Source organism: Quercus lobata, chromosome 4, assembly GCF_001633185.2.
Source record: "Quercus lobata isolate SW786 chromosome 4, ValleyOak3.0 Primary Assembly, whole genome shotgun sequence".
In the NCBI taxonomy this organism is placed as follows: domain Eukaryota; kingdom Viridiplantae; phylum Streptophyta; class Magnoliopsida; order Fagales; family Fagaceae; genus Quercus; species Quercus lobata.
In genome coordinates, this window is record NC_044907.1 from 64921387 (window position 1) to 64936827 (window position 15441).

General features: G+C 35.6%; 1 pseudogene; it reads left to right on the forward strand.

Annotated features, from left to right (window-relative positions):
- Positions 1-3367: 3367 nt before the first annotated feature.
- LOC115985602 lies at positions 3368-12672 on the forward strand (annotated as a pseudogene).
- Positions 12673-15441: the final 2769 nt, after the last annotated feature.

The window sequence follows — 15441 nt, forward strand, 5'->3', positions numbered from 1 at the left end:
TTAGGAGTAAAATGTGGGAGTGGAATTCAAACATGTTAAGGTTTTTTTTCTTTTTTCTATTTTTTTTTTTTTGAATTTGAAAAAAAAAAGGGTCGGCCAGAGTTTTTTTTTTTTATTTTTATTTTTTACAAAATGTAGGATTTTTTTTTTTCAAAATAGAAACGTGGTAGATAATTTTTTTGATACAACGTGGCTTTTTTTGTTTTCAATCACCACCAACATTTCAAAATTAAATTTTTAAAAAAAAAGAAAAGAAAAAAAAAAGAGAGTTAACGTGATACATATATATAAAAAAAATAAAAAAATAAAAAAAAGTAGAACTCAAGGTTGCTACATACCTAAATAAAAAAATTTAACGCCAAAAACATATACATTCAGTCACCACCAACATTTCAAAATTACATTTAAAAAAAAAAAAAGGATAGTTAACGTGATACATTAAAAAAAAATGTAGAACTCAAGGTTGCTACATACCTAAATAAAAAAATTTAACGCCAAAAACATATACAATGATGGTAAAATATATATATATATATATATATATATATGAAGAAGGAAAAAAAAAAAGAAGTGAAGTGAGGAAGGAGAAGGAAATAGTAATTGATCATTTATATGAAACTATTTTTATTTCAATTCAAATTTTTTAAATAAAATGTAAACAAAGGCTATTAAAGGAGATAAGGGAAGTCATACTGTTTAACTGTTTACGAATGATTTTGAATGCTTCTTTTGTAGCATACGGCAGCCCTGTCTTTAGATCACAATACCTACAACATGAAATGACAATTCATTAAGAAGTGCAATGGTAGAGTATATGAAGGAACCATTTATTTCAAAATTACATTTTAAAAAAAGAAGAAAGAAAAAAAAAAATTTAACGTGATACATATAAGAAAAAAAAAAGTAGAACTTAAAGAAAGTCAATCATAAACAAAAGAAAAGAAAATAAAGAGGAACTTGCAAAAAATAGAACCTGAAAATTTGTTGAAGCCTCTGACAGTAAATGTCTTTAATCTGAAGGAAAAGGAAGGAGGATGTAGAGCTAAACTAAATGTCTTCAATCTGGAAAAAAAAAAAAAATGAGAGAGAGAGAAAGTGAGATAGAAACTGCAAAGTGTACGTGAATTTGTGGTTTTAAAATGTAGGAGTTTTAATTTACATATCTATCCCCGGTAGTTGAAAACTTGTAAGTGGGTATGATGAGGGTATCTTAGGCATGAAAAATGTGGAATCCAAACAGGGGAAGCCCCTTAAATAGTAGTATAGATAATATTAGAAACATGTGTTAGAATAAGTGGGTTAGTAGAAGTGTTCCTATTTTGTAGGTAATGTTTTGTCAAATTTATCTAAAATTTAGGACTCTTTAAATTGATAATTTTACATGTCTAACCCTACTATTTTACATGTCCATTCCAATGACTCCTCAATGCAATCCAAAAAGTTTGTGCATACGTGAACCTAAGCTCTATAAAAGAATTAGGGTTAAACCAAGTATTTATTTTATTTTATTTTTAAAAAAAAACTTTAATTAACAAACCATCGTTAGCATGCATGTTATTAAAGATAATAGTTTAAGTTTGTTAGAGTTTGTGTTTGATTTAAATTTTGATAAGATCATTTTTCATGAAAATCCTATTAAAATTGTTCAGAATAAAGATACATATCTAACTCCCTACAAAATAGGACAACTTTCTGTTAGTTTTCAAAGCAAACCCACCTCATGTTCTCTCTCTCTCTCTCTCTTCTTTTTTCTCTTTTCCTTTTTTCTTTTATCCAGATTTATTTATTTATTTTTTTTAAACTTCACTTTCCTTACTCACGTTTAAAATTATTCAGTCACCACCAACATTTCAAAATTAAATTTAAAAAAAAAAAAGAAGAGAGAGTTAACATGATACATATATATTAAAAAAAAAAAAAAAAAGTAGAACTCAAGGTTGCTACATACCTAAAACAGATACATTCAATCACCACCAACATTTCAAAATTACATTTTTTTTAAAAAAAAAAGAAAAAAAAAAAGGATAGTTAACGTGATACATTAAAAAAAAAAATGTAGAACTCAAGGTTGCTACATACCTAAATAAAAAAATTTAACGCCAAAAACATATACTATGATGGTAAAAAAAAAAAATTATGAAGAAGGAAAAAAAAAAAAAAAGTGAAGTGAGGAAGGAGAAGGAAATAGTAATTGATCATTTATATGAAACTATATTTATTTCAGTTCAAATTTTTTAAATAAAATGTAAATAAAGGCTATTAAAGGAAGTAAGGGAAGCCACACTGTTTAACTGTTTACGAATGATTTTGAATGCTTCTTTTGTAGCATAAGGCAGCCCTGTCTTTGGATCACAATACCTACAACATGAAATGACAATTCATTAAGAATTACAATGGTAGAGTATATGAAGGAACCATTTATTTCAAAATTACATTTAAAAAAAAAAGAAGAAAAAAAAAAGAGTTAACGTGATACATATAAGAAAAAAAAAAGTAGAACTTAAAGAAAGTCAATCATAAACAAAAGAAAAGAAAATAAAGAGGAATTTGCAAAAAATAGAACCTGAAAATTTGTTGAAATCTCTGACAGTAAATGTCTTTAATCTAAAGAAAAAGAAAGGAGGATGTAGAGCTAAACTAAATGTCTTCAATCTAAAGAAAAATGAGAGAGAGAAAATGAGATAGAAACTGCAAAGCGTACGTAAGTTTGTGGTTTTAAAGTGTAGAAGTTTTAATTTACATATCTATCCCCGGTAGTTGAAAACTTGTAAGTGAGTATGATGAGGGTATCTTAGGTATAAAAAACGTAGAATCCAAATAGGGGAAGCCCCTTAAATAGTAGTATAGATACCAAGCCCAACTTGTGATACGATTAGCTTTTATTTGGATATATATCTTGCTTTTGTTAAGATTATTGATGAGAATTAGCTATAACTTGTTCTACATTGTCCAAAAATTAAAAAAAAAAAACTCTAGTCATCTATGTTTATTGCTTCCTCTATTGGATGATAGGATAAGTGTAATTTGATGGAATTGTTGATAAATTCACCGATCATGTCCCATGTCTTAGCTGGTTGATAAATTTTCTTCATCGTAAAGGACCAAAAGAGACTGAAGTGAACCGGATTGGACCAAATATACCAAAGAAGACCAAATTGGATTGAAATGGACCGAAATGAACTGAAGTGGACTGCTGTGGACCGATATGAACCAAGTGGACCGAATTTGATGGAAATGGACCAAAGTAGACCGATTAGAATAAGATAAAGTGCTGTTGGGTGAAGCTAACGGCAACGGCAAAAACACATAGGATAGGATCACAGAAGATTCAGATTTGAATTTGGGTTTGAGATTGAGATTGAGAACAATGGCAACGACGACCTTCATAGGAACAACGCCATCCTGGATTAGTATAATTCCTGAGGTTGCTTCTGCTGTCTTGTTTTTTTCACAAACGCTTTCGCAGTAGCAGAAGCAGCAGGAGTTTCTCAATCTCGGCAGAGGACAAGTAGCCCGTGTGCGTTTTGCTCCTTCGCCAACAGGGAACCTCCACGTGGGTGGAGCTCGAACTGCGCTCTTCAATTACTTGTTCGCAAAGGTGGCAAATTTGTGTTGAGAATTGAAGATACTGACTTGGAGAGATCCACTAAACAATCTGAGGATGCCCTCTTGCGAGATCTCTCTTGGCTCGGTCTTCACTGGGATGAAGGTACGTACCCCCTTTTAACACTTATTCGCTTGTTACATCTATGCTACTTTTATTACTAATCATTCATTTCTATTCTATTCTTCATTATAGTTTTTAAGCAATGCTAGAAAGATAAATACTTCGCCCATGTCTGTGCATAGTGTCATATATTTTGTTTAGGGTCTGAGGGTTGCGGTAGAGTAATGGTAATTATAAAATTTAGTTACTCTATTATGAATGTCATAATACATTAGATGGCCCTGAAATTCTGAGACTAATAACCTGTAGTTGTTGTTGTTGTTGTTGTTGCGGCTGTAGTTATTTTTATTATACACTAATCACAATTTGTCACCTTAACAATTGTGAAAAAAGGTGAATTTTTATTTTATTTTTTTTTGTCTCACAAGACTTAATTGTATTTATTTGTTTATCTTGCACACATTCTTGGCTATGATAGACAGTTGGATACTGAGATGGAGTTGGAGTTGAGCGATAATTCTCTACTCATAATTAGCATTGCTTGTTTTCATTTGGTTTTTATACAATTCTATCTGTGTTTTTGACTTGCCGGCTTCTATATTAAATTATATGTAGTAGAACATTGATGCAAAAAAGTGAATGAATTGATTAAGATATAAACTCTTAGTAATACTGTGTTTATACTTTGAAGGTCCTGGTGTTGGTGGAGACTATGGTCCATACCGGCAATCTGAAAGAAACTCTCTGTACAAGCAACATGCTGAGAAACTTTTAGACTCTGGTTATGTTTATCGTTGCTTTTGTTCCAACGGGGTAGTCGGCATTAAACTTTGAAGCTTGTGTTGGTATTACTTATGAGTTATGACATTGGAGTAATGAAAAAGTTGTTTTTGATGAAAAAATGAACTTGTAATCATCATTAATAAAGACTTACTGTTGATAAGTTACTCATATTTTCTATAATGTATAGCATGGCTAAAATCTTGATTTTCATTCTTAGCTCTCTCTCTCCTTCACTCACATTGGTTGAGAGCATAAACCTTTTTTTCCCCCCTTCATTATGCTGTTTCAGCAAAGCTAGTACCTTTTGGTTTTAATTGTCAGGTAGTCATTTATTTGGACTACAAGCCTTATTAGCACAATCTTTTTGCGTTCTGGAATGCATCTTTTTTGGTTTTTAGTAGTTTCCATCTTCTATCTCAACTTATCCTTTCGTTCAAAGTTTAGGGGGTTTTGTGAAAATCTATTTTCTACTTATAGGATCTTATCATTATTTTCTTCAGGAACTGGAAAAAATGAAGGAGATTGCAAAACTAAAGCAGCTGCCTCCTGTATACACTGGGAAGTGGGCAACTGCTACTGATGAAGAAGTACAAGAGGAGCTGGCAAAGGGAACCCCTTATACATATCGGTTTCGTGTGCCAAAGGATGGGAGTTTGAAAATTAATGACCTTATTCGAGGCGAAGTTAGTTCTTTACATTTTTTGGGCTCCCTGTAGTCTTCTTATATTACAATTTTTTTTTTTTTTTTTCATTTTCCATTTTCTTTGGGGCTTTTCAAATTATCAGATGGCTTTTGCACTGCCAGCCATCAACTTTAAGTAAATAATCTAGTGGATGTATCTAATAAAATAATGTTAAATCAAGTTGTGTAGGATGTTAACTTTGTTTGATAGTGAAATAAAGGTTAGTTGGAACTTGGACACACTTGGAGATTTTGTAATTATGAGGAGCAATGGGCAACCTGTTTACAATTTTTGTGTCACAGTTGATGATGCTACCATGGCTATATCACATGTTATAAGGTATTACGTTCAACCTCCTTAAAATTAAGGGAAATTTGCTATTTACTTGTCATTAAACGTAGCAAGTTTACCATCTCTAATTTTTAATTTTTCTTTACCTTGATCATGGTCCATGTTATGTTAAGACATCATATTCTTTCAAAACTTGCATTTTCAGGGCAGAGGAACATTTACCAAATACTTTAAGGCAAGCACTGATATATAAGGTACTGTTTAAAAATCTGAACCTTTTTCCTGCTTTTCCATGCTTTTTGGGTATTTTGTTTTTTAACAACAGAGAAAAACTAATTGTGGTCTCTATACATTATTCTACTACAAGCTCTGGGATTCTCAATGCCTTATTTTGCACATGTTTCCTTAATTCTTGCACCTGATCGGAGTAAGCTGTCAAAACGGCATGGTGCAACTTCTGTGGGTCAGGTAATTAATCTTTATTGCTTGAATTTGTACTTCATGCAGAAGTTGGGGTATGAGTTGTTCTTGTGCTCTCCTTTTTGGTCATTAGCCTTTTCTTGTTAGCCTATATTTTTTTAAGGATAAACATTTCCAGCTTTACTACCATCTAACAGTTCAGGGAGATGGGGTATCTACCCCAAGCAATGGTGAACTACTTTGCACTTTTAGGTTGGGGAGATGGCACTGAAAATGAATTTTTCACCCTTGAGCAACTTGGTTAGTGATTTTGAATCCTCTCTCTCTCTCTCTCGAACCATGCTGATAGGCTCATGTGGATAAAAAAAATCTAAAATTTTTGCTTGTGCATTTATTTTTCTTTTGATCAATTTCATACCTGAATATCTTTTTGCAATTTACAGTGGAAAAATTCTCAATTGGTCGTGTCAACAAAGGTGGTGCTATTTTTGATTCTACTAAGTTAAGGTAAATATGGCTTTTCAGTTATCATATGCTGAGAAAACCTATTTGTTTGTTACGCCCAGCAAGCAGTCCCTTTGACTTGAAGATGTAGAGTTTCAAAAATGTTATGCAACGGATTTATCAAAAAAACAAAAAGAAGTTACGCAGTGGTATGTTTGTTTACATTTTCTGATGGTTGCATATTTTGTGTAATATTCCAAATTTCAAATTTTTATTTCCACGATTTGATTTTGATCGTTTCTCGATAATTTGGGCTGCCTATCACTAAAACAAAAGATGGTTTATTATATTTTTGAATGAGCGAGACTATTTCTAAATTGTGGATGTATTGGAGGTTAACTGTCTAATAGTGTGCAAGTTATTATTGTGTATAGTAGCTGCCTAATAGGTTCTCGTATATGTTCAAATTAAAGGTGGATGAATGGTCAGCATTTAGGAGCACTACCATCAGAGGAGTTGACCAAGCTTGTTGGTGAGCGCTGGAAAAGCACTGGTATCCTCACAGAGTCGGAGGGGACATTTATCCTAGTAAGACTTTTTAGTATTAAAATCTTTTGATTGCATTGAATTATAATTATAAACTTCAAGTTAGAGAATTTCTTTTTTCTGTGTAGATTTAAGTTGATCTTATAATCCTTGGTGTTAACGTATATTATGATTGGGCTTTAGGCCCAACTAGGTTACTTGTATAGCACACTTGTACTTGTACTACACTTTACTTGTACTGCACACATATGCCTCCTATATAAAGGCACTGATGTATATTCTTTGATTTGAGAAATACAATTCAATTACATTCAGTATTTCTAACATGGTATCAGAGTCATTGCTCTAACCTTCTTATGTCTTGCAGTCCTGTCTTTGTTGGTATTTTCCGCTGCCTCGACTTCTTCGATCAGTAAACCTTTTCTGTGCCCTTAGAGGTGCCAAGGTTGAATCTTCACCGTCAGAAGCTCGATCACCGCCACTAAGATCATTGCCTCCGTCAGGTCTTCCACATCGGACCTCCGATTAAGACATAAGAAATATCAAGGTGTAGATTTTCAACCGATCTACAAATAACCGCCGGAATCATCATCATCTGACCTCTCACGCGCCGCCACGCGCCGGTCAAAGATTCGGCTGCTTTTCCACGCGCCATCTGTGCTGCTCCGATCATCACACCGCCGCATTCATCAGAATCGTCTTGCTCCGATCTACATCACCGGCGAAGAATCGGCATCATCAGTCGTCCCACGCGCCCTCACACGCCGACAGAAGATTCGGCGAAGATTGACCACGCGCCTCACGCGCCCCACGCGCCGCTGGTCACCTGCTGACGTCATCGCTGACGTCATCTCTGCCACGTCATCATCTACGTCAACCCTAGCTGACGTCATCCGACAACGTCATCTTGCTGACGTCATCACTGGAGTTGACCGTTGACCGTTGACTTTTTTTCCCCCGAGTTGACTTTTTGCAGAACAGGTGCTCCTTACCCAGTTTTTCCCGTAGATTTCATTTTTGCAGTCTATTTTTGCATATTTTGCTTCAAAATGAAGAATAAGGACAAGTCTTCTTCCTTTTGCAACAATCGTCGCCGACAATCCAACAAACGTTTTTGCAATTTTTGCAAACGTTTTGGTCATAATATTGAGACTTGCTATCATCGCAACAAATCAGCTGTGTCAATTTCTGCTGCTAATGTTGCTAACACTGAGAGTGACTAACCAATGGCTCCTGTCTTTGCACAGTCTCAGTCTTCTGGATCCACTTTTACCATTTCCAGAAATGACCTTATAAACATCATCGCTAATGTCATTCGTATGGTTGGTAATGCATCTTATTCCTCTTCTCTCTCAGCTTTATCTGGTATGTCTCCTACCTCTTGGCTTATGGATTCTGCTTGTTGCAATCACATGACACCTCATTCGTCTTTATTTTCTGAACTTAAACCTGCACCACACCCTCTTAATATTCGCACAGCAAATGGTTCCACAATGTCTGGTCATAATATAGGCTCTGTTTCGACCTCTAACCTCTCGGTTCCTGGAGTCTTTAATGTTCCTGACCTTTCTTACAATTTATTTTCTGTGGGACAATTAGCTGAATTGGGTTATCGCATTATCTTTGATTATTCTGGGTGTATTGTGCAGGATCCAAGGACGGGACAGGAGCTTGGGACCGGTCCCAGAGTTGGGCGTATGTTTCCCGTGGACAACCTTCGTCTTCTACTTGTTGCTCTTGTTTCTGTTGCTGCAGCTACCGTAGTTTCTTCTGTTCCTTCCCTTGCACTTTGGCATGCTCGACTTGGTCACGCATCTTCCTCTCGGGTACAACAATTGGCTTCTAGAGGTTTGTTAGGTTCAGTGTCTACCGAAAATTTTGATTGTGTCTCATGTCAATTAGGAAAACAACCAGCTTTGCCTTTCAATACTAGTGAATCAATAACAACTGATATCTTTGACCTTATTCATTCTGATGTTTGGGGGCCTTCCTCTGTCTCTAGTATTGGTGGGTCTCGATATTTTGTTGTCTTTGTTGATGATTACTCTCGCTATAGTTGGATTTTTAATATGAAACATTGTTCTGAATTATTGCAAGTATATTCTAATTTTGCAAAAATGGTTGAAACTCAGTTTTCCAAACGCATCAAAATTTTTCGATCTGATAATGCTCTTGAGTACACTCAATATGCTTTCCAAACTGTTTTGCATTCCTATGGCACTGTTCATCAACTAACTTGTCCAGGTACCTCTCAGTAAAATGGTAGAGTCGAACGAAAACTTCGTCATATTCTTGACACTGTTCGTGCTCTCCTTCTCTCTGCCAAAGTCCCTGCTTCTTTTTGGGGTGAAGCTGCTCTTCATGCTGTTCACACTATTAATCGCATTCCAAGTCCTGTTATCCAAAATCAAACTCCATATGAGCGCCTTTTTGGGTCACCTCCAGACTATCACCACATTCGCTCCTTCGGTTCTGCTTGTTTCGTTCTTCTTCAACCACATGAGCATAACAAACTTGAGCCTCGGTCAAGGCTTTGCTGTTTTCTTGGCTATGGCGAAACTCAAAAAGGGTATCGGTGTTATGATCCTGTCTCTCATCGTCTTCGTATTTCCCGTAATGTTGTCTTTTGGGAACATCGCCTCTTTGTCGAGCTCTCTCACTTCCGTGCCTCCCTATCTTCCTCCTCTGTTTTAGATCTCTTTCCAGATGAGGCACCTGTTCCTTCTGTAGCTGATCCTGATCCTCCTGTGGTTGCTCCTGATTCTCTTGTAGACTTCTCTGTCCAACCACCAAATACCACTGATCCCTTTCCTAGTTCACCCTTTAATGAACAGGTGGAAGATGAACAGGTTGAAGACGAGCTACCCAACCCCAACCTTGAGCTTGGGTCCCCTGCTCCTGCTCCGCCTGAAGATCTTGCACAAGACATTCCACCTTGTCACTCAACTCGGGTAAGATCTATTCCTGCACATTTACTTGACTATCATTGTTACACTGCTCTTGCTACACTACAAGAGCCTCACACCTATCGTGAGGCTTTCACTGACCCTTTATGGCAGATTGCAATGAAAGAAGAACTTGATGCATTATCTAAAAACCATACTTGGGACTTGGTGACACTCCTCCCCGGGAAATCTGTGGTTGGTTGTAAGTGGATCTACAAGATTAAGACTCGCTCTGATGGGTCCATTGAGCGCTACAAATCTCGTCTTGTTGCAAAAGGTTTTACACAGGAGTATGGGATTGATTATGAAGAGACTTTTGCTCCGGTTGCTCGTATCTCATCTGTCCGTGCCCTCTTAGCTGTTGCTGCTGCCAGTAAATGGGATCTTTTTCAGATGGATGTCAAAAATGCATTCCTTAATGGGGATTTAAGTGAAGAAGTTTATATGCAACCTCCTCCTAGTCTCTCCGTTGACTCAAACAAGGTTTGTTACCTTCGTCGTGCTCTTTATGGCCTTAAACAAGCTCCACGGGCTTGGTTCGCCAAATTCAACTCTACCATCTCTCGCTTGGGTTACATGGCCAGTCATTATGATTTTGCTTTATTTCTTCGTCGCACTGACAAAGGCACTATTTTACTTCTCCTGTACGTGGATGATATGATCATCACTAGTGATGACCTCAGTGGCATTCAAGAACTCAAGGATTTTCTCAGTCAGCAATTTGAGATGAAAGATCTTGGACATCTCAGCTACTTCTTGGGTCTTGAAATCACTCATTCTACAAATGAACTTTATATTACTCAAACCAAGTATGCTTCTGAACTCTTGTCTCGAGTTGGACTCACTGATAGCAAGATTGTTGACACTCCAGTTGAGCTTAATGCGCATCTGACTCCCTCAGGGGGGAAACCATTGTCTAATCCTTCTCTTTACAGACGATTGGTTGGCAGCTTAGTTTATCTCACAGTTACTCGTCCAGACATCTCCTATGCTGTTCATCAGGTGAGCCAGTATCTGTCTGCTCCACGATCAACTCACTATGTTGCTGTTCTGTGCATTCTTCGGTACCTGAAGGGCACCCTCTTCCATGGCCTTTTCTACTCAGCTCAGTCTCCTCTTGTACTCCGTGCATTCTCTGATGCTGATTGGGCAGGAGATCCCACTGATCGCAGGTCCACTACAGGTTATTGCTTTCTCCTTGGTTCTTCTTTGATTTCTTGGTGAAGTAAGAAACAAACTTTTGTGACCCGCTCCAGTACTGAAGTAGAATATCGTGCCCTTGCTGATACCACATCTGAGCTCCTTTGGTTACGATGGCTTCTTAAGGATTTAGGTGTTTCAACATCCTCTGCTACTCCCCTTTATTGTGACAACCGGAGTGCCATTTATATTGCTCATAATGATGTCTTCCATGAACGGACTAAACACATCGAGATTGATTGTCATTTTATCCGTTATCATCTTGTCCATGGTGCTCTCCAGCTTTTCTCCATCTCCTCCAAAGATCAACTTGCAGATATCTTCACCAAGTCACTTCCTAAGGGACGCACTCGTGATTTAGTTGACAACCTCAAGTTGGTCTCACATCCACCTTGAGTTTGAGGGGGGCTGTTAACGTATATTATGATTAGGCTTTAGGCCCAACTAGGTTACTTGTATAGCACACTTGTACTTGTACTACACTTTACTTGTACTGCACACATATGCCTGCTATATAAAGGCACTGATGTATATTCTTTGATTTGAGAAATACAATTCAATTACATTCAGTATTTCTAACACTTGGCATTGTTGTGGATTATACTGTTATTTAAATTAAGTATGGGATTATGTGGTCTGCTGCAGAAAGACAGGTTACTGTAGATAATTTATTTCATTTTGGTTTTATGATGTTTTAATATCCTATAATCAAGCAAAGCAAGCATGTTGTAATAGTTGAAACATAATTATGTATTATAGGAAGCGGTTCAGCTGCTTAAGGATGGAATTGACTTGGTAACAGATGCAGACAAAGCACTCTCAAACTTGCTATCTTATCCTTTACCTGACACTTTAAACAGGTTATATACCTTGCACTTAATTCTGTTGTTTTATGTTGTCATATGTCATCATTTTTTCGGCCTGATAAACTCTTTCTTATTTTCTTAGTTGAATACACATTGTGTCATCTATAAATACGCTTTTCTACTGGATTTTATTTCACTTAATTATTGCTATAAGTACCGTTTGGGAGAATGTTAACTGTAATAAAAAAAAATGCTTCAGAATAGTTTGGCCCCTAAAAACACCACCATATCTAATAACAAATTCTTTTGCTCTCTGCAGTCCTGAAGCTAAACCTGTCTTAGAAGATAAGCTTTCCGAATTTTCAGCCGACCTCATAGCTGCCTATGACAGTGGTGAACTCCTGGGTGCTCTTGAAGAAGGGCACGCTGGCTGGCAGAAGTGGGTGAAGAACTTTGGCAAATCGCTAAAGCGCAAGGTGGTCTTTAATTAGAGAGCGATATGTTTATTTCACTTAACAGTATCTGGCCTTGAACTGAAAATCTGTCTACTTTCATCCTTATCACAGGGGAATCACTCTTCATGCCTCTGCGAGTGTTGCTGACAGGAAAACTCCATGGCCCAGATATGGGTGCCAGCGTGCTTTTACTCCATAGAGCTGAAACCTGTGGTGTTGTTGCTCCAGAAGCTGGGTTTGTGACATTGAATGAGAGGTTTAAAATGCTGAGGCAACTTGACTGGGAAGCATTAATAAAGGATCAGTCTCCTTTGTAATCTGCTGCTGCTATATCAAACTGAGAATTCACAGTTTTGACCGGCTATTTCTAACAATTAGTTCATCCATATATTTTTTCAGAATGTATTTTTTTTTTCTCCTGTTGTCAAGAGCAGTTGATTTGATTATGAAGGTTCCATCTTTAGTTTACTATCTACAATTTTATAATGTTATGAATGCAATAAGTCTCCTTTCTTTGGATTGGTCGCAGAGCATCTATTTTCTGTCATTTAAACGCATGGAATGGTTATGGATTTGAATCAGCAATATCAATCCTTAACCCTCAATGAAAGATGGCTCTAGGCAATTCTGTATGTAAGCATGAAAGCGATGACAAAGATATGAGGACTAGGTGTTGAAACTAATGATTCTGCAATAGATAAGTTTGATTTGATAGGAATTGGAATGTGAAATGTTGATACCTATGCGGCAATATCATTACCCTTTCTTAGTTCCAATTCCATATCTTTTGAATTTGAGTTAAAAGAACAAATACAAATCTGTCTTTTTAAGAAAAGAAAAATTGGTAGTTGGTGTGTTGTTTTGTTTGTAACATAATAACTAATTAAATAAAATCAGTATTACTAAGACATCTTTAGCAAACTAGCTACCAATCTGGAATGGATGTTGTTTATTCTGGCGTAGTCCATGTCATTGACCTTCCAACCGCCAGTTGGGTAGGTGCTATAGTTACCAAGTCATTTTTGTCAGACTGGGACGTGACTTGATGCATAGATGACAGTCCACCGGTTCCAATCACATTCATGATTGGAGGGTGTTTTTGACCACAAGCTTAGCTTTGCATTTGCATCGCAGACCATACGTTTATTTTGTAGTAGAAGACAGAAGATGATAGTCTTAATTCTAGAACACTCATGATGTGGTGTGTTGGCCATTAACACTCCACTCAGATTATTCTCTTTTGAATGGAATGGAATGGAATAATAACTCTTCTTTTCTTCTTCTTCTTCATTGTTTTGGAATTGGAGCCAGGCCTCAAACATGTCTCTAGTAGCTTCTATTCAGGATCATGCCTACCTAACGAAACAGGTAGAGCAAGTTTTATTTGATCTCAGAGTAGACAAAAAATCCGATTCTGCTTCACTTCCCTAATTGTTACTACCTGTCTTCCCTATGAGAGATCAATTGTTCATGTTCAAGGTTGAAACTTGAGATTGCCAATCTCATTTAGATCATTATGGTTAAGGGTTCAAAAGTTGAATTAAGACTTGAGATTTCAGACAAGGAGAAGAAAAAGAAAAATAATTGTGGTGATGGTTTTAGACAAGGTGTAAACAAGTCAAGTCGAGTATTAAAATTTCAAGCTTATTCATCTAGTTTTATTTCAAATGCGAGTTGAGATCAAACTTACCAAACAATATTACATATTCAACTTTGATTTATTTTCTTGTAGAACAAGCTCGACAAGAAAATGAACTCAAACTTGTTTATGAGTTACTTGATTAACTTATTTTTTTCTCATAAAAAATAAAACCATAACTATATTTTTTTACCCCATTCACAAATCTATGAATGTTTTTACTAAAAATAGATAGTTGATATTATCAATAAACTACAAATAGTAATTTAATATCAAATGGACATATTTACACACTCACACAATCCAATCCTCATTTTATATAATTAAGAAAAATTTTTAAACAATATCCATATAAAAATGCAATATTATATAAATTTGTTAAATTGAGCCCTATGTGCACAAACACATTATTTTATTTAAATTTTAATGTTTAAACTCATTTGCTAAACAAACAAAATTCTTTTTGATAAACAAAAATAACCTTTATCCCTCATGTTCATTTCATATATATCTAGTCTGATAATAAATTAACGCAATTTTCGGGTTCAGAGTCGTAGACCGCCAAACATATAAACAAATGAATTCAGAAGAATCAAAGAAAGGAAAATGAGTAGATGAAGAAGAATTAAAACGTACAGACAGAAAGACAGAACTAGAATCAAGATCAAGAATGTGGTTCCACTTTTGTAGACTTGTGGTGCATGTCTATGGAACAACTCGAATTGGGCTGCATCATCATCGGTATTAGCCGAGGCAAAGCCTAAGAAACTAGAAAATAATAAGAATGATTGCAAGAACCAAAGGAGGGACATGCTGAAAATGGAATGATTGAGAAAGACAGCAATGTTCAGTTTTGATTTAGCAGTATTTACGGGAACTTTTACATTTGGTGACATTAATGTCTTAGGCAATTAACAACTTTTAGGTTTTATTCTTTGACGGTCACAAATTATTTTAAAAATATTGATGTGACAAATTTTTACTAGTTTTATTATGGCTCTATAACTAACATCATTTTTTTATTTGTCAATAATTATTTGAAAAATGCTAAAATCACATTAGCAGTTTATAAAAATATTGTAAAATAGTTTATGTTTGTAGCATTACTCGTTTTTTTGCAGATCCTACATTCCTTGAAATTTATGGGTTGTGATCTGGTGCAATAGTGAGGGAATCCCTCTCACAACATTTTAACTTTTTCAAATTTTAAACTTTTTTTAACTCTCAATCTTTTTTATTTTTACATGTTAACTTTTTTGATCTAATGGTTAATGTCAAAATTCAACTTTTTAAACTTTTGATTTGAACCATTAAAAAGGTATTGGATGGTGCTATGCTATTACACCGAATCTCAATCCAAAATTTATGACGACTAAGTCCCTCAAGACAAATCAAATGATTTGGCAAAGTTTGTTTGAAAATCTATTCGGTCTGGGCTGGAACATTTTGGGATTTTAACAACACTTTTATAAAAAAATAAAAAAATAAGGACTTTAACAACACTTGATTGTATAAATAGCCAAATATAGATTTAACAAGACATGTATAAATAGCCAAATATA